Raw genomic sequence first — 23,369 nt, forward strand, 5'->3', positions numbered from 1 at the left:
CACCCCTCAGCAATAGATTTAAGTATCTTTGTTTTCAGTGCCAAAACTCCTGAATTCTTGAGTAATGTTTCTAGGACTATGGCTTATCCATCAACCAAAATACTTTTTCTATGTTGCCATAGATCTCATGCCAACACGGTAAAGTTCTCAAAATCCCTGAATGCTTTGATTGATTTTAATTACAGTGAAGTCTATTGACATGAAGCTACATATCATTTCCAACAGCAGCATGTTGCCAAATCATAGCAATATCTCTGAGATCCCAGGATGAGTGGCTTCCAAAAGCATGTCTCATTCAGTAGACTGTTTCTCAATCAACACCTGCTCAGGGAGCCTCTTATTGTATCATATTTGAATATATTCTTCCATTCTCTAGCTCACTTCATTCTCTTCACTGAGTGGCATATCTTTAGTCTTCTGATTTTTTTTTTCTAGTTGTTAAATTCTTCTGACTTTTTTTTTGAGATTAAGATAACTTATGTATGCTCATCAAGAATATTGGCCTGGAGTTTTGTTTTTTTATTATGTCTCTGCTAGGTTTTGGTATCAAGATGATGCTGGCCTCATAGAATGAATTAGGGAGAAGTCTCTCCTCCTCAACTTTTTGGAATAGTTTCAGTAGGGATGGTACCAGCTCTTCTTTATACATCTGGTAGAATTTGGCTGTGAATCTGTCTGGTCCTGAGCTTTTTTGGGGTTGGTAGACTTTTTACACTAATTCAATTTTGGAACTTGTTACTATCCTGTTCATAAATTCAGTTTCTTCCTGGTCCAATCTTGGGAGGTTGTATAGTGTCCAGGAATTTATCAATTTCTGCTAGGATTCTTGTTTATGTGAATAGAGATGTTAATAGTAGTCTCTGAGGATTTTTAAATATTTCTGTGGGGTCGATGGTAACATGTCCTTTATCATTTCTGATTGTATTTATGTGGATCTTCTATTTTTTTTATTAGTCTGGTTAGCAGTCTCTCAATCTTATTTATTCTCTCAAGAAAACAACTCCTGGATCCATTGATCTCTTGTATGATTTTTTGCATCTCAATTTCTTTCAGTTCAGCTCTGAATTAGGTCGTTTCCTGTCTTCTGGAGTTGGTTTGCTCTTGTTTCTCTAGTTCTTGTAGGTATGATGTTGGGTTGGTAATTTGAGATGTTTGTAATTTTTTAATGTGGACATTTAGAACTATAAACTCTGCTCTTAACACTGTATTAGTTGTGTCCCAGAGGTTCTGGTATTTTGTATCTTTATTCTCACTAGTTTCAAAAATATTCTGTTTTATGCCTTAATTTGTTTACCCAAAAGTCATTCAGGAGAAGATTGTTTAATTCCATGTAATGGAATGGTTTTGAGCAATTTTCTGAGTGTCAATTTCTAGTTTTTATTGTGCTGTGGTCTGAGAGTGTGTTTGGTATAATTTTGGTTGTTTTGAATTTATTAAGAATTGTTTCTTGGCAAGTTGTGTGTTCGATTTTACAGTATGTAGATTCAAATTTGTTTCAATATAGGCAAATCAATAAATGTGATTAACCACATAAACAGAACTACAAACAAAAACCATGTGATCATCTCAATAGATGGCAGAAAAGGCTTTTAATAAAATTCAATATCCCTTCATGTTAAAAACCCTCAACAAACTAGGCATTGAAGGAACATATCTCAAAATAATAAGAGCCATCTGTGGCAAACCCACAGCCCAACATCATACTGAATGGGCATTGCCCTTGAGAATCAGCACAAGACAAAGATGCCCACTCTTACCACTCCTACTGAACATAGTCCTGGAAGTCCTAGTAAGAGCAATAAGGCAAGAGAAAGGAATAAAAGATATCCAGATAGGAAGACAGGAAGTCAAATTATCTCTGCAGACAATATGATTCAACACCTAGAAAACCTCATAGTCTCTGCCAAAAGCTCCTAGATTTGATAAATAATTTCAGCCAAGTTTCAAGATACAAAATCAACGAACAAAAGCAGTAGCATTTCTATACATTAATAATGTCGAAACTGAGAGCCAAATCAAAAATGCAATTCCATTCAAAATTGCCACAGAAAGAGTAAAATACCTAGGAATACAGCTAACCAGGGAGGTGAAAGATCTCTATAATGAGAATCATAAAACACTGCTCAAAGAAATAAGAGATGATAAAAACAAATAAAAAGCATTCCAAGCTCATGGATAAGAAAAAGAAATATTGTTAAAATAGTCACACTGCCCAAAGCAATTTACAGATTCAGTGTTATCTTATCAAACTAACAATGATATTTTTCACATAATTAGGAAAAACTATTTTAAAATGCATATGAAACAAAAAAAAAAAGAGCTCAAATAGCCAAGGCAATCCTAAGAGGGAAACCAACAACAAACAAACAAACAAAAGCTAGAGGCATCACATTACCTGAATTCAAACTACACAACAAGGCTATAGTAACCAAAACACCATGGTACTGTTACAAAAACAGACACATAGACCAGCGAAACAGAGTAGAGAGCCTAGAAATAATGCCAAAACACCTACAACCATGTGATCTTGACATAGTCAACAAAAATAAGCCATGGGAAAAGGACCTCCTATCAATAAATGCTGCTGGGATAACTGGCTAGCCAGGTACAGAAGACTGAAGCTGCACCCCTTCCTTACATTATATACAAAAATCGGCTCAAGATGGATTAAAGACTTAAATGTCAAACCTAAAACTGTTAAAACTCTGGAAGATAACCTAGAAAAGAATATTCTGGACATAGAATCTGGCAAAGATTTCATGACAAAGATGCCAAAAGCAATTGCAACAAAAACACAAATTGATAAATGGGACCTAATTAAACTAAAAATCTTCTGCTCAGCAAAATAAACTATCAACAGAGTAAACAGACAACCTATAGAATGGGGGAAAATATTTGCAAACTATGAATCTAACAAAGATCTAATATCCAGAATCTATAAGGAACAAAAAAAAATTACAAACAAAAGCCAAACAATGCCCTTAAAATGTGGGCAAAGGATATGAACAGACACTTTTCAAAAGAAGATATCACTAATCATTAGAGAAATGCAAATCAAAACCATGATGAGATACCATCTCATATCAGTCAGAATGGCTACTATTAAAAAGTCAAAAAATAATAGATGCTGGTGAGGTTGTGGGGAAAAGGGAACACTTATACACTGATGGAAGAAAAATTGTAGAAAGCAGTTTGGCTATTTCTCAAAGAAATCATTTGACCTAGCAATCCCATTATTGGGCATATATCAAAGAAATATAAATCGTTCTTCCACAAAGACACATGAACACGAATGTTCATTGCAGCACTATTCACAATAGCAAAAGCATGGAATCAACCTAAATGTCCATCAATGGTAGACTGGATAAAGAAAATGTGATACATATACACTATATAATACTATGCAGCCATAAAAAGAATGAGATTATGTTCTTTACAGCACCATAGATGGAGCTGGAGGCCATTATCCTAAGCAAACTAGCCTAGGAATAGAAAACCAAATACCACATGTTTTCACTTATAAGAGGGAGCTAAACATTGAGTACGCATGGACAGAGAGAAGGAAATAATAGACACTTGGGCCTACTTGAGGGTGAAGTGTAGGAGAAAAGAGAATCAAAAAATTTCCTATTGGGTGTTATGCTTATTATGTGAGTGATGAAAGACTCTGCATACCAAACCCCCATGATATGCAATTTACCTATATAACAACCCTATACATGTACCCCTGAACCTAACATAAAAGTTGAAGAAGAAAACCAAACCATTCCATCAATAAACAACAACAAAAGAAAATTCACCAGCAAAACCATTATTATTTAATATTTGTACTGCATCAGAAAGCTACAAAGACAGAAATATGTTGAAGGGAAGTAAACGTGACCCATTGAGAGCAAATTCATAAGAAGGCTACCATCCCACTATTTCTGGATCATTACAATTACCTTCTCTTGGCAATGGCCATGCCACAAATATCTCTGCATCCCTGATTCAAGGCATAATAACTAACACTAGTAGGCAGTCTGTTGTTTCTTTACATTTGGTCAGAAAATGAAAAATTTTACAGAATGAGGCTTTCAGTCTTCTCCAATATGCTAAGAGAATTCTGTACTTTCCAAGAACAACCATAGGAGTTGAGCCTGGTTTTGTAAAAGAAATCAACGTTGAACAAGATTTGAAATGATGAGTAGGATTGAGAGAGACAGAAGTTTTAGAAAGGATGAAAATGCAGTGAGGTATAATTGCCTGAAGGAAACTTTAAACACCTCAATAAGAATTCTCAACTTGATGTGAAATAAATGTCTCCTTAAATTTTAGCTTTCCTACGAAGCTTTTCATAGCATTCCCGGATGACTTAAGAGCTACTCCTTCATTCTGTAATTATTGTATTTTTCATATGATAATATAAATGTCCATTTACTTGCCACTTTCCTCCACTGAATCACAATCAACTCAAAGACAGACATATGTCTTCTTTTGTCAAAAACGAAGGAGTTGGGCCTACAGGTAAGAAGATGAGAATACAAGAAAGATGTATGATACTAGAATTTTAAGTTTAAAAAAGCCTCTAATAGCTCCTGACTTGCTATATACAAGCTTGGCTCTTGAGGAAGCCAATCCAATTGTAAGCCTCAGTTGAATTGACTTCCTTTTTGTCATTTAAAAAATAGAGTTAATAACAGCCATCCAGTTATCTTCAAGAAATAGTTGTGAAACTCAAAAGAGACATTGAATGTAAGAGCACTTTATAAAGTGTAAAACTATACCAAAGTAACTTTGGTAAAGTGATGCCATTATAAATGCAGTGTTTTGTGAAAATTAATATATTGTGGGAAGGAAAAATAACTCTAGCTTTATGGATGGTCATGAAAATGCTATTTGTAAGCTACAATGTTGGAAATAAGCTAAATGATCAACAATAGAGAGTTGCTTACATATAGGTCTATTTGGACATAAATTAGAGTATTGTGTAGCCAAAATAATGGAGTAAAATAATTTTAAATTATAATGAAAGTTAGTAATACTATATGAACAAGTCACAAAATATTGATTTCAAGTGACCTTTTATATATATATATGTAAGCACATGTGTGAGCTCACATATATGTGTGCAAGTGCATGCATGTAAATAAATCTAACAAGATAATATTATAGATTTAAAGAATTTGAAAATCTTCTTTAAAATGAAGATTCTGTAAATTGCAAGTAATAGAACACATCCTCTCATGTACCACCAGCCAACATTAATTTCATGCCCATGTCCTAGCTTCAGGAGAGGCTGGGAAAGGAAGTAATTATTATTTCAGTTTCTATGTGCAATGATGGTTTTCTGAGAAAAGAAGATGAAAGGGATGACTACTGTGTGAGCAATCAACATTTTCTGCCCCAAAAATGCAGTGATTGTGTAATACACATTTTACAGAAAGAAAATGAATCTAGTAACAGAATATAGCCTTATAAGAGAGACATTGGACCTGGCTAGCCTGGTCTCCACTTCTTCTTTGCACTGGCTGTCTACGTTCTAAAATTGACTCTCTAGAGCAATGAAGTAGAAAGAGTATTGGAAGAGAATTATTGAGGTTTTAGTTACAGCCAACTCTCAACTTCAATTAGCTGGATGACTTGAGGCATAGTGCTTAAGGTTGCTTATTTTCCAGTCTGTGTAGAGTGAGCATCCCTTCCAGCTTTGGAACATTTGGCTTCTATGAGCATGGAACTATATTATCTTACCCGCAGACATTCATATATTCTTTCAATATTTATTTACTCAGAGCACAGTGTTTAGCCCCCTTCAGAGGACTATTTGAGGCAAGTAGGAAAAAAGCAAAGTTACGATATGTTGAGTTATGTGCTAAGGTTTATTAACTAGTTTATATATCACAACAATGTTGTGTATAGATGAGCAAAGGAGGCCTAGGGAAGTGAAACAATTAGGAAATGGTAGAGAAGCATTTACAACCGGGTATATCTTAGTCCCAAGCCAGTGCTTTCTCCACTAATCATGCTGCTGTGTTTCTGAGCTCCTTTTAAATTGGCAATTTTAAATTCAGAAGGGCATATACCTGATGTCTGTCTTGTTTATCTTATCACATGGGTACTGGAATGTACTAAATAAATATTTAAGGAAGAAAATAAGTAAACAATGAAAGGAGGGAGGGAGGGAGGGAGGAAGGAAGGAAGGAAGGAAGGAAGGAAGGAAGGAAGGAAGGAAGGAAGGAAGGAAGGAAATTCTGAGGCTTTCTGAGCCATGTGAGTCCCCATGCCCTAACAGAAAAAAAAAAAAATAGAGAAAAAGAAATTCAAAGTGGGAGAAGAAAAGAAGGAACAGAGTAAAGGAAGAAAAAAAAAGAAAAGCAGAAAAGTTTTTAGGAAAGTAATGATTCACATCTTTCTTCAACAGTAATGGATGGATGAATTGAGGTTGAATTAGTCCCATTGTTCAGCATTTTTCCACATAGGTTTGATGTCAGATTCTTCCTTTTTTCTAATGGGGTCTATGGTGGGAGGCCAAGGGAGACTGCTGATTGTATTTAATTATGTTCAAAGAAAGTTACAGAATACTCAGCAGATGTCACGTTTGCAGCTGGGATCCCGTAACAAATGCTACTCTCCTATCTTGCCTTCCTCATTATTGCACCAAAGCAGGGCCCAGAAAATGCCCAGCAGACATACTGGCTGGGGCTGAGTGAGAAAAGATAACAAATCTTAAGGAAACATGTTGCCTATTATTCCTCATAATGAGAGCTGCCAGAGTGTACACTGAGCAGGCCTCTAGCTGATACCAGGACACAAAAGGTCTTAATGCATCCCACACAAGGATGTCATTTGCAATCCGGAGCAACAAAAGAGATGGAAGGCTTGGAAGGTAGGCGGTGTTTCTTGATACTGCATGTCCCAGGGAGGACAAATAACAACCACACAGTTTGCTCTCCCAAGCCCCATAGGCTTTCAAAGGAAGTCTGTTGACAGCAATTAGGATGCCCCAGCTTTCAAAAGCCGACATTCAGCAGACAGTAGATTTCATCAAGGGTGATACAATTTGGGTATGTTTCGGATTTACCATGGAGGCAGACACACTGAAGGAGATGACAAGGAGGAAAACTCTAATGACTTAAAATTCACAGCAGCCCCAAGGGGGTCTCTACTGGTTCCTCCCAGCCAGAATAGACTGTTTTACATTTTGCAGAAAGAAAAATGATCCTCATTCTAGTGCTATTAAATTGGCCTACCTGAGAGACTGCCTATACCTGCTCCCCTACAGTTTAACAGTTGCTTTATCTCTCTACCTGAAGGCTTTCTCTGATGAGTGTGCTTTTAGTATAGACCAAACCAGAAGTCCAGAGAGTTAATGCCCTAAGATTTACCCTTAATGGTTGAAGAGTAAAGCATGTGAATAAAGGTCTCAGCTTCCTCACACTTGGTGGGATGATATTATGGTATGCTCTACATCTCCCAGGGAATCCCAAGCAGAATTGAACCCCAGATGTCACCCATTCATTTTGACATCCACTAATCGCTTTCCTCCTGATAGAGTTTAGATATGTGTCCCCTCTAAATCTCAGGTTGAAATAGAATTTCCAGTGTTGAAGGTGGGGCCTGGTGGGAGGTATTTGGGTCACAAGGGTGGATCCTTCATGGCTTGGTGCTGTCTGTGCCATAGTGAGTGAGTGCCTGTGAGATTTGGTTGTTTAAACATGTGTGGCACTCACCCTCCCCCACTTTACTACTGCTTTTTTGCCACGTGAAGCACCTGCTCCAGCTTTACCTTCTGCCATGAGTGAAAGCTCCCTGAGGCTTCCCCTAAAGCCAAACAGATGATGTTTTGCTTCCTGTGCAGCCTGCAAAATCATAAGCCAAAGAAAGGTCTTTTCTTAAAAATTACTCAAGGTCTGATATTTATTTATAGCAACACAGAAACAGCCTAATATACCTCCTTTCCCTGAACCCCTTCTGCATTCCTTCACTTTGATTCCTGAAACTGCAACCTAAATAAACTACTTGAACCAAAATTCTTGTTTCGGGCTCTGCTTTCAGGAAACTAAATTTAAGGAGTTGTTTGGAAGATTTCAGGATCTCCTTAAATGCTGCCATTAAAAACCTTGGAGGGTTTCCATTTCTACTTATTCCACTTGGAATAAGTAGAAAAATCTCAGGGCACTATCTGTGATTTTTCTTATCATGGTCGTAAGCTAACTTTCAGACTCGCATAATCTTCATTCTCTACAACACAGCAGTTTTACAGTTTTAGAGTACTGTTTATAATTTCATTTTAAGCCATAATAGGCAGACTTCTTTCAATCTTAATTCCTCATTTAGCAAATATACATTTTTCTCCTTTACCTTCTTTATGTGTTTTTTTTAAATTTTATTTTATTTTTTTTCATTTTTTAATTATTATACTTTAAGTTCTAGGGTACATGTGCAAAATGTGCAGGTTTGATACATAGGTATACATGTGCCATGTTGGATTGCTGCACCCATTAACTCGTCATTTACATTAGGTTTTTCTCCTAAGCTATCCCTCCCCCAGTGCCCACTCCCCAAAAGACCCCGGTGTGTGATGTTCCCCACCCTGTGTCCAAGTGTTCTCATTGTTCAGTTCCCACCTATGAGTGAGAACATGTGGTATTCGGTTTTCTGTCCTTGTGATACTTTACTGAGAATGATGGTTTCCAGCTTCACGTCCCTGCAAAGGACATGAACTCATCCTTTTTTATGGCTGCATAGTGCTCCATGGTGTATATGTGCCACATTTTCTTAATCCAGTCTATCATTGATGGGCATTTGGGTTTGTTCCAAGTCTTTGCTATTGTGAATAGTGCTACAATAAACATACGTGTGCATGTGTCTTTATAGTAGCATGATTTATAATCCTTTGGGTATATACCCAGTAATGGGATTGCTGGGTCAAATGATAATTCTAGTTGTAGATCCTTGAGGAATCGCCACACTATCTACCACAATGGTTGAACTAATTTACACTCCCACCAACAGTGTAAAAGCGTTCCTATTTCTTCACATCCTCTCCAGCATCTGTAGTTTCCTGACTTTTTAATGATTGCCATTCTAACTGGTGTGAGATGATATCTCATTGTGGCTTTGATTTGCATTTCTCTAATGACCAGTGATGATGAGCATTTTTTCATGTGTCTGTTGGCTGCATAGATGTCTTCTTTTGAGAAATGTCTGTTCATATCCTTTGCCCACTTTTTGATGGGGTTGTTTGTTTGTTTTTCTTGGAAATTTGTTTAAGTTCTTTGTAGATTCTGGATATTAGCCCTTTGTCAGATGGGTACATTGTAAAAATGTTCTCCCATTCTGTAGGTTGCCTGTTCACTCTGATGGCAGTTTCTTTTGCCATGCAGAAGCTCTTTAGTTTAGTTAGATCCTATTTGTCTATTTTGGCTTTTGTTACCATTGCTTTTGGTATTTTAGTCATGAAGTCCTTTCCCATGCCTATGTCCTGAATGGTATTGCCTAGGTTTTCTTCTAGGGTTTTTATGGTTTTAGGTCTAACATTTAAGTCTCTAATCCATCTTGAATTAATTTTTGTATAAAGTGTAAGGAAGGGATCCAGTTTCAGCTTTCAACATATGGCTAGCAAGCTTTCCCAGCACCATTTATTAAATAGGGAATCCTTTCCCCGTTTCTTGTTTTCATCAGGTTTGTCAAAGATCAGATGGTTGTAGACGTATGGTGTTATTTCTGAGGCCTCTGTTCTGTTCCATTGGTCTATATATCTGTTTTGGTACTGGTACCACGCTGTTTTGGACTGTAGCCTTGTAGTATAGTTTGAAGCCAGGTAGCGTGATGCCTCCAGCTTTGTTCTTTTTGCTAAGGATTGTCTTGGCAATGTGGGCTCTCTTTTGGTTCCATATGAAATTTAAAGTAGTTTTTCCAATTCTGTGAAGAAAGTCATTGGTAGCTTTATGGGGATGGCATCAAATCTCTAAATTACTTTGGGCTGTATGGCCATTTTCACAATATTGATTCTCCTATCCGTGAGCATGGAATATTCTTCCACTTCTTTGTGTCCTCTTCTGTTTCATTGAGCAGTGGTTTGCAGTTCTCCTTGAAGAGGTCCCTCACATCCCTTGTAAGTTGGATTCTTAGGTATTTTGTTCTCTTTGTAGCAATTATGAATGGGAGTTGACTCATTATTTCACTCTCTGTCTGTTTAATGGTATATAGGAATGCTTGTGATTTTTGCAGATTGATTTTGTATCCTGAGACTTTGCTGAAGTTGCTTATCAGCTTAAGGAGACTTTGGACTGAGAAGATGGGGTTTTCTAAATATACAATCATGTCATCTGCAAACAGGGACAATTTGACTTCCTATTTTCCTAATTCAATACCCCTTATTTCTTTCTCTTGCCTGATTGCCCTGGCCAGAACTTCCAACACTATGTTGAATAGGAGTGGTGAGAGAGGGCATCCTTGTCTTGTTCTGGTTTTTAAAGTGAATGCTTCCAGTTTTTGCCCATCAGTATGATATTGGCTGTGGGTTTGTCATAAATAGCTCTTATTATTTTGAGATATGGTCCATCAATACCTAGTTTGTTGAGAGTTTTTATCATGAAGGGCTGTTGAATTTTGTCAAAGGCCTTTTCTGCATCTGTTGAGATAATCCTGTGGGTTTTGTCTTTGGTTCTGTTTATGTGATGGATTACGTTTTGATTTGTGTATGTAGAACCAGCCTTGCATCCCAGGGATGAAGCCAACTTGATCATGGTGGATAAGCTTTTTGATGTGCTGCTGGATTCGGTTTGCCACTTTTTTATTGAGGAATTTTGCATCGATGTTCATCAGGGATGTTAGTCTAAAATTCTTTTTTTGTTGTGTCTCTGTCAGGTTTTGGTATCAGGATGATGTTGACCTCATAAAATGAGTTAGGGAGGATTCCCTCTTTTTCTATTGATTGGAATAGTTTCAGAAGGAATGGTACCAGCTCCTTTTTGTACCTCTGGTAGAGGTATTTGTGTAGAGGTGTTTATAGTATTCTCTGATGGTAATTTGTATTTCTGTGAGATTGGTGGTGATATCCCCTTTATCATTTTTTATTGCATCTATTTGATTTTTCTCTCTTTTCTTCTTTATTAGTCTTGCTAGTGGTCTATCAATTTTGTTGATCTTTTCAAAAAAACAGCTCCTGGATTCATTGATTTTTTTAAGGGTTTTTTGTGTCTCTATCTCTTTCAGTTCTGTTCTGATCTTAGTTATGTCTTGCCTTCTGCTGTCTTTTGAATTTGCTCTTGCTTCTCTAGTTCTTTTAATTGTGATGTTAGGGTGTTGAATTTAGATCACTCCTGTTTTCTGTTGTGGACCTTTAATGCTGTAAATTTCCCTCTACACACTGCTTTAAATGTGTCCCAGAGATTCTGGTATGTTGTGTCTTTGTTCTCATTGATTTCAAAGAACATCTTTATTTCTGCCTTCATTTCGTTATGTACCCAGTAGTCATTCAGGAGCAAGTTGTTCAGTTTCCATGTAGTTGTGTGGTTTTGAGTGAGTTTCTTAATCCTGAGTTATAATTTGATTGCACTGTAGTCAGAGAGACAGTTTGTTGTGATTTCTGTTCTTTCACATTTGCTGAGGAGTGCTTTAATTCCAATTGTGTGGTCAATTTTAGATTAAGTGTAATGTGGTGCTGAGAAGAATGTATATTCTGTTGATTTGTGGTAGAGAGTTCTGTAAATGTCTATTAGGTCTGCTTGGTGCAGAGCTGAGTTCAAGTTCCAGATATATTTGTTAACCTTCTGTGTCGTTGATCTGTCTAATATTGACAGTGGGTTGTTAAAGTCTCCCATTATTATTGTGTGGAAGTCTAAGTCTCTTTGTATGTCTCTAAGGACTTGCTTTATGAATCTGGGTGCTCCTGTATTGTGTGCATATATATTTAGGATAGTTAACTCTTCTTGTTGAATTGATCCCTTTACCGTTATGTTATGGCCTTCTTTGTCTCTTTTGATCTTTGTTGGTTTAAAATCTGTTTTATCAGAGACTACAATTGCAACCCTTGCTTGCTTTTTTTTTTGCTTTTCTTTTTTTTTTTTTGCTTTCCATTTTATTGGTAGATCTTCCCCCATCCCTTTATTTTGAGCCTATGTGTGTTTCCGCATGTGAGGTGGGTCTCCTGAATACAGCACACTGATAGGTCTTGACTCTTTATCCAATTGGTCAGTCTGTGTCTTTTTATTGGGGCATTTTGCCCATTTACATTTAAGGCTAATATTGTTATGTGTGAATTTGATCCTGCCATTATGATGTTTGCTAGTTATTTTGCCCGTTAATTGATGTGGTTTCTTCATAGCATCAATAGTCTTTATAATTTGTCATGTTTTTGCAGCAGTTGATACTGGTTGTTTCTTTCCATATTTAGTGCTTGTAAGGCAGGCCTGGTGGTGACAAAAATCTCTCAAAATTTGCTTGTCTGTAAATGATTCTATTTCTCCTTCACTTATGATGCTTAGTTTGGCTGGATATGAAATTCTGGGTTGAAAATACTTTTCTTTAAGAATGTTGAATATTGGCCCCCACTCTCTCCTGGCTTATAGAGTTTCTGCCAAGAGATCTGCTGTTAGTCTGATGGGCTTCCCTTTGTGGGTAACCCAAGCTTTCTCTCTGACTGCCCTTAACACTTTTTCTTTCATTTCAACCTTGGAGAATCTGGCTATTATGTGTCTTGGGGTTGCTCTTTTCGAGGTGTATCTTTGTGGTGTTCTCTGTATTCCCTGAATTTGAATGTTGGCCTGCCTTGATAGGTTGGGGAAGTTCTCCTGGGTAATATCCCGAAGAGCCTTTTCCAGCGTGGTTCCATTCTCCCCATCACTTTCAAGTACACCAATCAAAGTAGATTTGGTCTTTTCACATAGTCGCATATTTCTTGGAGGCTTTGTTCATTTCTTTTTACTTTTTTGTCTAACCTTGTCTTCTTGCTCTATTTCATTAATTTGATCTTCAATCACTGATATCATTTCTTCCACTTGATCAAATTGGCTATTGAAGCTTGTGCGTGCATCACGAGGTTCTCATGCCATGGTTTTCAGCTCCTTCAGGTCATTTATGGTCTTCTCTATACTGTTTATTCTAGTTATCCCTTCAGCTAATCTTTTTTCAAAGTTTTTGGCTTCCTTGCGATGGGTTCGAACATCCTCCTTTAGCTCAGAGAAGTTTGTTATTACCGACCTTCTGAAGCCTACTTTTGTCAACTTGTCAAAGTCATTCACCATCCAGCTTTGTCCCATTGCTGGCAAGGAGCTGCGATCCTTTGGAGGAGAAGAGGTGATCTGATTTTTAGAATTTTCAGCTTTTCTGCTCTGGTTTCTCCCCATCTTTGTAGGTTTATCTACCTTTGGTCTTTGATGTTGGTGACCTACAGATGGGGTTTTGATGTAAATGAACTTTTTGTTGATGTTGATGCTATTGCTTTCTGTTTGTTAGTTTTCCTTCTAACAGTTAGGTCCCTCAGTTGCAGGTCTGTTGGAGTTTGCTGGAGGTCCACTCCAGACCCTGTTGGCCTGGATAACAACAGCAGAGGCTGCAGAACAGCAAATATTGCAGAACAGCAAATGTTGCTGCCTGATCCTTCCTCTGGAAGCTTTGTGCAGCTGCCTATATGAGGTGTCTGTCAGCTCACACTGGGAGGTGTCTCCCAGTTAGGCTACACAAGGGTCAGGGACCCACTTGAGGAGGCTGTCTGTCTATTCTCAGAGCTCAAATGCCATGCTAGGAGAACCACTGCTCTTTTCAAAGCTGTCAGACAGGTACGTTTAAGTCTCCAGAAGTTGTCTGCTGCCTTTTGTTCAACTTTGCCCTGCCCACGGAGGTGAAGTCTAGAGGCAGTGGTCCTCATTGAGCTGTGGTGGGCTCCACCCAGTTCGAGCTTCCCGGCTGGTTTGTGTACGTACTCAGGCCTCAGCAATGGCAGACACCGCTCTGCCTCACAGTTCTATCTGAGACTGCTGTGCTAGCAGTGAGCAAGGTTCTGTGGGCATGGGACCTGCCGAGCCAGGCACAGGAGAGAATCTCCTTTTCTGCCAGTTGCTAAGACCTTGGGAAAAGCACAGTATTTGGGCAGGAGTGTCCCGTTTTTCCAGGTAGTCTGTCACAGCTTCCATTGGCTAGGAAAGGGAAATCTCCTGACCTCTTGCACTTCCCGGGGGAGACGATGCTGTGCCCTGCTTCAGCTAGCCCTCTGTGGGCTGCACCCACTGTCCAACCAGTCCCAATGAGATGAACCAGGTAACTCAGTTGGAAATGCAGAAATCACCCATCTTCTGCATCAATTATGCTGGGAGTTGCAGACCGGAGCTGTTCCTATTTTGCCATCTTGGAATGCCACCTCGTTTATGTGCTTTTTTACTACTCCATGAAACTTTTTATGCTTCCACTAATACAGTGGGGTTCTTTTTCTCTAAGTCCCTATAACCTTTTTAGGGTATCTCTATTAAAAACATTTACAGCTTTCACCATTAGACTTATTAGCAATTCAGAGTAAACATTGTCTTTTTTCTTATCTCCATTTCTATCACAGTACTCTCCATTTCTATCACAGTACCTGATATGTAAGAGATGCTCAGCTGAACTGTGTTGCTTGAATAACTAAATAAATACAGAAATGAAATCATTGTGCTGCATTTTCATTATTTAGGTTAGTGATTTTGATACTTTCTTCTCCCATGTTAGGTAAGGAGAGATAATAGAATTTTCTGTCCCAAGTTATCTAGTAAGTCAATAATGCTTCCAAGGATTATGTAAAATATAAGATATTGCAATTTACCAAATGGGACAGTCCGTTGAAAATTTAGTTTATATCATGTTTTTATAGCACATATTTCAATTATAATATACTCCATACTTGTAAACAGGGAAGGGGTGATGACTAAGGCAGTAAGCTTAGTGAGTGGAACCTGGTGAAACAGCAGGAGATTTGAAACAATGGGACCTAAATTCAGTTTTTTGTTTTGCTAACTATCATTCAGTTGAGATTTCTGTTTCTGTATCTATAAAAATGAAGATAATATTCAACCTACAGTACACTTTAAGGCTTTCAATAAAATATTATATGTAAATGCACTTTGTAAGATGTTATGTGACTATATATGTGTCTGTATATACATACGTTTATGTATTTATAATTCTAATTTTAATGACAAATATTGTATGTGACATAGGATTTCAGAAACCAAAATGCATATGACAAAATGCAATCTAGAGATACAGAGCTTGATATGAAGCCGGAAAATTGGGTTAGAACTTTGCCTTTGTGCTAAATCTGAAATAAGTGAGAACATATTCTAATTTCAAAGACTTCTGAAGAAATCAACATTTCCATTGCTCAGATGTCTTCAGAATTTTCATGGGGAAATATAGACACTTTACCTGAATATATGATGCAATATCATCATGTGTATATTTTGAAAATAGGCAGAAATGCCTGTGATCAAGGCAGCACATATACAGTTTTCTTATTCTAATAAAAATCAATCCCAGGACTGACACTTGATATCTTCTTCACTCTCACAGAATTATTCAAGTGGTTTCCCAGAGTGTTGCAAAATTTGGTGCTTCTGGTTGTGATTATTTCCAGGAAGAGGAATTGTTCCTAAAAGAGAATGTGCCAGCAGTGATATAGGTCATGTGGAATTGTGCAACCCCACACACTGGCCAGAATGGAATATTTGCCTGCATATTCAGCAGTTAGGATTTATGAGGTCCTGTGTGTCATATGTCTGCTCAAGGTTTAGTGATGCAGTGGGATGGGGCAAACAGAAATATCCTGGGAGTGATGGGTGCAGGAAACAGAGCAGCCATAGGTACCAGAAGAAAGACCAGTACATCAAACATAACCCCCAATGCAAAGGATTAATGACAAAATGGCACTCAGAAGGTATTTATTATGAGGTATGGGTTGGGGAAAGTGTACCTAGAGGCCTAGTGAGGAATGGGAGCCTGGAGCAAGTGATAGGAATCAAGGTAGCTGGTAGGTATCAGGCAAATCTATGACTGGCTAAAAATGCCTCAGACATTAGACAAAGAGCCAGGGCTAGAACTTCAGTTCCTGGCAACTGGTTTGAAAAAATAAAGCTAGATCCCAGTTTTAGAGGTATGGGACTCCAGATAAATTTCCCAAATAAAAAGCCAAGTATGAAGAACAAAATAGGGATCTGGTTAGTAAATATTAAGTTACAAACATGAATCATGTTGCAGAAGTAGGGTAAAACTGAGTACACAATCAAAGACCGAGGGTAAGTCTCAGAATTGGTCATGAAATTATATGCAAAAAGTAGCAGCCAGGCAGGAATCATATTGTGCATACTGCTGTATGAAAATAATAATTGTCTATCAGTAACTAAAGAATCATCAGACCATAAGGCATTTTATGTGCCTCCCTTATCAATGTTTCAAAATCACTTTCTTTGAGAAATCAGGCCTCCAATATACTGCATCCTTCTTTTAGGAAAAGTATTTTCTTTTCTCTACAGTTTTGGGATTAGATCTCTGTCAGCGATCTTGCCTTGAAGGCTAAAGTGATGACTTGTTCAAGTTTCATGGTGGAAATTATCCTTTCTCAAATCCAACTACATTCCAGCTGGCAAATAGCACTGCTATCTCAAAACCCAAACATCTGGAAGAAGGATTGAATTGGCTATCTCCCTGCCTCTTATGTCTGAAACCTTTCTTAGATAGTAGGTTACAAAACATGTTTTAGGCTGAACAAGATCAATATATGTATCTTTTAACAACCAAATCTCAGAAGTAACATAAACTAGACCAAATAAGATATAGAAGGCACAACAGACATTGTTGTTTTAATTTATTTAAACATTGTATATCAGTTCCAATGCTAAGATCAATGACACTATGGAAAGGTTATCAATAAAGTATGTTTTGATCCCACAAAGAACGAACTAACAATTCACTTACTTATGATCAACTGTTGGTTGGTCAGTAATTTGATGGTTCCGTTGTCCAAAGTCTAATCTGAATGGAGTTGCTGCCTGGACATTATGTAGATCCAGGGATTGGAAAGAAAAATTGAAATTAACATGCTAACATTTAAATTTGACTTTTATTCTTTAATGATTTCTTTCTAAGGTTTTGTAGAAAATATTACCGTAAGAAAACTCTCAGTTGGAGTCTCTAGTCTCTATTGAACTGCTTATTTACTCTGTGAACACAATCTTATACTTTCTGGTTCTTGATTTGTTTCTTTATCTGGAAAATGTAGATAGTCATAACTATTGCTCATTTTTCTGTAATGATTACAAAAGATTATATAAAGACATGATGAACAGTAGACACTCATTACATGACAGTTATTTTATTATAGTTATTAATATTAATATAGTTATTATAATAATAGTATTAATATTAAGCTGTGAAGCAGAGATCAGACTGGCACCATACATCAAGATCTGCAAGGGCCCTTGCCTAAAATGATGTGGGTTCACAATGTCCAGTCTGTAATAATTAGTGAAAGGAGTCAGGAGACAGTTGACATCAGTGACAGTAAAATGTGTTCCTTTGGATACATCTGGAACTCAGCTGTGGAAAAGTCCATTCCCTTCCTTTCTTTTAAGGACACCCACATAAATATCAGACAAGGACTATCCAATGTTCTTTTTCCAGTTCTCATATGGCAACAAATCTTTGCTAGAAGCTTCCCACTGAGTTCCCAAATCTGTTTGCCTGTTTCCTGCTGGGAAAATATATTTGATAATATCCCCCACTGTTTGGAATTCTTTTTCTTATTCCACCCACTCTGAGAGTCAGTGTTTGAAGGACTAGAAGATTAATGGCAGCTAATTTCCTCTAAAATTATTTGCTTGTAATTAAATTTAATTATGTATCATAATTTTACGAGAAATAAAAGTTACTCATAATGCAAATTTATATTCCCAAATAACTATGGAAATATTTTAATTAATAAAAATATTAAGAACTAATATAAAATATATCTTTTTGTACTCTTTCCACATCAATTTTTAAATAGATAAAATATTCTTTGTTCTTTATTGTTTCAAATTCTCTGCAATTGTAAATCATTGACTTATTCAACAAATGTTTATGAGTGACTAATCTCCTCAGGTGCTATTTTGTTATCTTTTTCTCTTCTAGGAAACAATAACAAACAAGGCACAAACCCCAATCCTGTCCTCATGAAGCTTAGAATCTAGCAAAGGAAATAGAAATGAAACAATAAATCAACCTAATACTGGGGGAAGAATATTTTTTATTAAAGTCAGGAAGTCAAGAAGTGTCAGAGGAAGGTGTCAGGTGGAAGTCAGAAGTGACTTTCTGGTGGAGAGAATGTATTTATTTACACAAATATCTTGCTGACCTTTCTTAGTATGAAAAAACACACCCTCAGAGTGATATACTGGATGTATTGAATGGTTCTTAAACCTGGCTATATATTATAATAATCTAGGTAAATTAAACAATGACAAAGACAACAACAAAAACTGATGACTGACCTGTACTCCAGAACTTCTGGTTTTATTGCTTTGGTAGGACCCTAACACTGGCATTTTTGTAAGGCTCACTGGATGTTTCAAATGGTTAACTATGATGGAAAACCACTAGACAAAGAATGAGCAAAGAAAAAAAAAAGAAAACATGAGAGGAAAATAAGAGTCGGTGGAGTTGATGAAAAGGTAGAAGAGGCTGAGAGTAGATCAGATGGCTGAGAGAGTTTTAAGGCCAGGTGAGTCTAAGAGTGTATTTAATTTGCTGTGTTGCAATGTGAAAAAGCTCTACCCGTACTACCATCACTACCACTACCCCCAACTTTTCAGCAAAGTCTAAATCACACTAGCTAGTATTCTGTTCAGGAAACGATTAGACTTTATATCCTATGAGGATGAAGGAGTTGCAAAAATGGGTCAGAATGTACAGACAACAAGATGTAGCATGCAGCTATTTAGAGATTTGGATATAGGAGTTACAAAGAAATTTAAGTTTCTTACTAATATCTAAAATGTTTAGAATATTGTGAACTTCCATATGTAGAGTGAAAGTTCAACCCATTTATATTAAAATACTACAGAAAGTCATGACCCTATAATTCCAAAGGACTTGGGCAATGCCAGGGAGCTGGCATCTGCTTTACCTATAAGTAATTAACCAGATTGCATTACCTGGAAATGAGTGCTGTGAAAAAGAAAACGCTAAGAGTTCATATAGTGGGATTAGGTCAGAAAGAACTTCCTAGGAAAAACAAAATTTGATCCTAGACTGGGCAAAAACCTTGCAATGAGAAACATGTGTGTGTGTGCATGTGCATGTGTGTGTGCAGTGAGGAACTAAAGAAAACAGACAGAGCAAAGGTAGGATACAATATAAAGGTTAAAAAGAAGAAACTTCCAACCATCTATGATACCTACATGCACACACACACTAAACATTTTAGTTAAACCATACCTGTTAAAAAGTAATCTTTGTATCTCATTATTTCATACCTATGAGTAAAGAGACTAGTCTAGATCATTTCTGAAAATCCAGATATAGGAGTGATATGGTTTGGTTCTGAGTCCCTGCCCAAATGTCACATCAAGTTGTAATTCCCAGTGTTAACGGTGGGGCCTGGTGGGAGGTGGTTGGATCACGCAGGTAGATTTCTCGTGAATGGTTCAGCACCATCCCCTTGGTGCTGTTCTCATCATAGTGGGTGAGTTCTTGTGTGATTGGTTGTCTAAAAGTGTGTGGCACCTGCCCCTTTGCTCTCATGCTCCTGCTCCAGCCACGTGACATGCTGGTTCCCTCTTCCCTTTCCACCATGACTGTAAGTTTCCTGGGGCCTCAGAAGCTGAGCAGATGCCAGCATCACACTTTCTGTGCAGCCTGCGGAACCATGAACCAATTAAACCTCTTTTCTTTATAAATTACCCAGTTTCAGGTATTTCTTTATAGCAATGTGAGAATGGCCTAACACAAAGAGAAAACTTAGCACAGTGGTTAAGAGCATAGGCTCTGACATGTGCCTGATTGGGCACACATCCTGAATTTAATAGAGACAGGCTAGGGGACAGTGAGTGATTTGCCCTTTCTGTGCCTTGGTTTCTATAGCTGAAGAGGAGAATAACAATGCTAGTGCTTCAAAATATTTAGGAGAGATTGAGAAAAAACATATATTATGTGCTCATTTTAGGCCATTAATATCAAGATTATGTTAGCATATGATTATATCATGTATAATAGTAAAATTTTTTTTTGTTATCCTCTGAGGAATACAAGGTGTTCTGTATAAGGTGACATATGTTGACTAAAATATATTGTCGTCATGTTAGCCAGGATTCCCTAGTTACGGCATATGGACAGAAGGAATTTAGCACACTTTTAGTCCCAGGTGTTCTCATTCTTTTTTTTTACTGAATCAATTATTCCAATGTTTGTTAAGCCCGTGTTTGTGAAAAATTCTCGTATGTGTTGAAGGCACCTCAGTAATGAATTGCAAATAGCTCCTCCCCTGAAGACACTTGCAAACTGAAGTGTGAACTGCAGAGGTATAACATTACCAAATTATAAAGTAATACATAGGTAAATGGCTTAAGAAAGTTAAAATAAATGAAGTCAAATCTCACAGTAGGAAAAACAAGGAGTGATTACATTCTGGTAAACTATAGTAAGCAAGATTTTAATGTTTTTCTTTGAAAATGAACTTCTGGAAAACTTTGTTCTATTGTTAATACCTGGGAGCTCTAATCTGGGCCCAGAAATAATTGAAACAATATTGTACTTTGAGAATTAAGCAATAAATCAAGTTTTTTGACAGGAGAAAACATATGACCAAATTAGTTCAAAGTAGTGTACTCGCAGATATAAACACAGAATAAGTGGATCAGAAGAATTACAAGAAAAGAGGGCAAAAATATGTAGTGGAAATAACCACAGTGTAGAAGCAGAGGTGAATCCTTAGCCTTTGCTTGAACTTTGAGTTTTTTTGATCCTCGTGATAAAGCCACTCTAAATCTGCAAATGCAGATAGCATTGTGACAATGATCTTAGTTAAAGCTGTCCTATCTCATGTCTGTCCCTATTGCCAAGAACATCGCTGTTGTGTGATGCACCATTTGACATATGAATCATCCAACTCTCCACATCTGCTTCCAGGTTCATGAAGCAATCTCCTGATTAAAATTTGGCTTCCTATGTACATTTGCCTTCGGGGACTCAAGGAGCTGATTTTATAGACTTTGAGTAGGTTCAGTTCTCATAAAACTATGCAGTAGCCTCTGATTACTGTCTGGCATCTTGTTTATCTTGACTACATGAAGAAAATAAATTGGTTGCATGAAATTAAGTATGTCTCATTGGGTGACAATGATTTCTCATTGTAAATGAGAATTTTAATGTTTTTACATATTTGTTTTATGATCTTGGTTAATTTTAATCTAGCCCAATAGATGGCTCTGATCTTGTGTGATGATGAAATTAGATATATGAGCCTATAACAGAGCGATGCTGAAACATGATACATTCAGAGTATATATACTTTCCTGGAAGAAATGACAAGCCACCATTTTGCTGCTGTGACAAGATGTGATGTTGCTTATGAAGATCTTCTTTCATCTGAAACTTTAGTTTAGTTCTGCCTAGTTTGAGAATTTTTTAGCCATCCCCAAAATAGTAAACAAAAGCCACTTCATGGGTAGTTTATTTGTTGGAACAACAGGCAATGTCCTGTGATAAATTGACTCCTAACTACAGTGGCTTAAATAAGATAAAAAAAAATTCTTTCTCTCAGATGTAAGAGCCCCCAGTTAGGTTGTTGGTCAAGTATGGGTAGATTTTCCCACTCGATAAGGTTATACAAGGATCCAGGCTTCTGCAGTGACTGCTATCCTCAAAATGTGGCTCACATTTCTGGATTCATGAAGGCTGGTTCTACTGTCACCATTTATGCATTGCTATGGAGGAGGGAAGTGAGGATAGAGAAAATTTAGAATAAGCAACCAAGTAGTTGTGTGACATTAAGCTAAATGTACCTTTCTAAGACTCAGTTTCTACTTTAGGATGATGAAAAGTATACCTACATCATTAGATCTTTGTGAGGGTTAACTAAGGTAATTCATGCATATATTTTATTAGCACAGAGTACTTAGCTAAATGGTAAGAACTACATGAGCTATTATTAACCTTACTTTATTGTTTCCAAATGGGGTTAATAATTATAGTTATCTCATAGGTTCAAATCAGAGAATGGGCATGTATTACCGAGTTAAAAAGTAATACTGATGGCCGGGCGCGGTGGCTCAAGCCTGTAATCCCAGCACTTTGGGAGGCCGAGACGGGCGGATCACGAGGTCAGGAGATCGAGACCATCCTGGCTAACACAATGAAACCCCGTCTCCACTAAAAATACAAAAAAATTAGCCGGGCGTGGTGGCGGCGCCTGTAGTCCCAGCTACTCGGGAGGCTGAGGCAGGAGAATGGCGTGAACCCGGGAGGCGGAGCTTGCAGTGAGCCGAGATCGCGCCACTGCACTCCAGCCTGGGCGACAGAGCGAGACTCCGCCTCAAAAAAAAAAAAAAAAAAAAAAAAAAAAAAAAAAAAAAAAAAAGTAATACTGATGTTTGGACTTTTTGTTGTTATTTTATATTTAGAAAAGCTGTTTTAATGTCTTCAGGGTTTCATCAGGTATTGTATTTGTTTTCTCCTTTTTTGAATTTCTTCTCTTTGCAACAAATTAATCATTGCTTCTTAACACTTTGCTTTTCTCTCTGTCTCTCTATGTCTCTCTCTGTGTCTGTGTATCTGTCTCTCTCTCACACACACACACACACAGACACAGTTGCTTTGTGCTATAGGTAGAATAGATATCTCAGAATTCCTCTAAAAATAATTATAATTAGGAATAAACTGAAGATTGATATGATTCTTAAGACCACCAGGATGGCAAATGTAGTCAGGAAAATTGCTTTGGAAATTCTAGAATTTGGGGGGTATTGCCAAAATGGCATTTGATTGCATTTTGCTTTTTACTTATTGTTGATTCAATAAGTATTTATTAAGTATCTACAATGAGCCCACATTTGTGCATAGTACTGGGAGCACTCCAACCCTTGCCCTGTTGGAGTGTATCTGGAAAGGATACAAGGAGAGAATAACACATGCAAAGGTCAAATGGGAAATGTGAAACTGTGACACTAAAGAAATTCTATATACATTCTATTCCATTGCACCATGAAAGCGAGTACATATCAGACACAGACTCTGGTTTGAGGGACAACTTTACTAAGGAAAGAAAACTGAGCAGAAATCTTAAAGAAGCAGTTATATTTGTTTGTTTAAAGAACGCAAGGGAAGGATGTAGAAGTGTCCCAGATGATGGGCTAATGGTCAACTCCCGGGCTGCATATCGTCTA

At 37.3% G+C, this 23,369-nt stretch overlaps 1 long non-coding RNA gene across 3 annotated transcripts in view; it reads right to left on the minus strand.

Annotated features, from left to right (window-relative positions):
* The window catches only part of LOC105468509 (uncharacterized), a 242,912-nt gene that overhangs the window by 102,690 nt on the left and 116,853 nt on the right, over positions 1 to 23,369 (minus strand). For 2 of the 3 annotated variants that reach the window (XR_011606775.1, XR_011606777.1), the window contains one exon: positions 20,733 to 21,911. This is a non-coding gene — a long non-coding RNA (uncharacterized lncRNA). Of the gene's footprint in view, positions 1 to 7,765; positions 7,839 to 16,926; positions 17,001 to 17,116; positions 17,218 to 20,732; positions 21,912 to 23,369 lie in introns of those variants that run through there. The other variant, XR_011606776.1, reaches the window with a different exon arrangement.

Source organism: Macaca nemestrina, chromosome 8, assembly GCF_043159975.1.
Source record: "Macaca nemestrina isolate mMacNem1 chromosome 8, mMacNem.hap1, whole genome shotgun sequence".
Taxonomy (NCBI): Eukaryota; Metazoa; Chordata; class Mammalia; order Primates; family Cercopithecidae; genus Macaca; species Macaca nemestrina.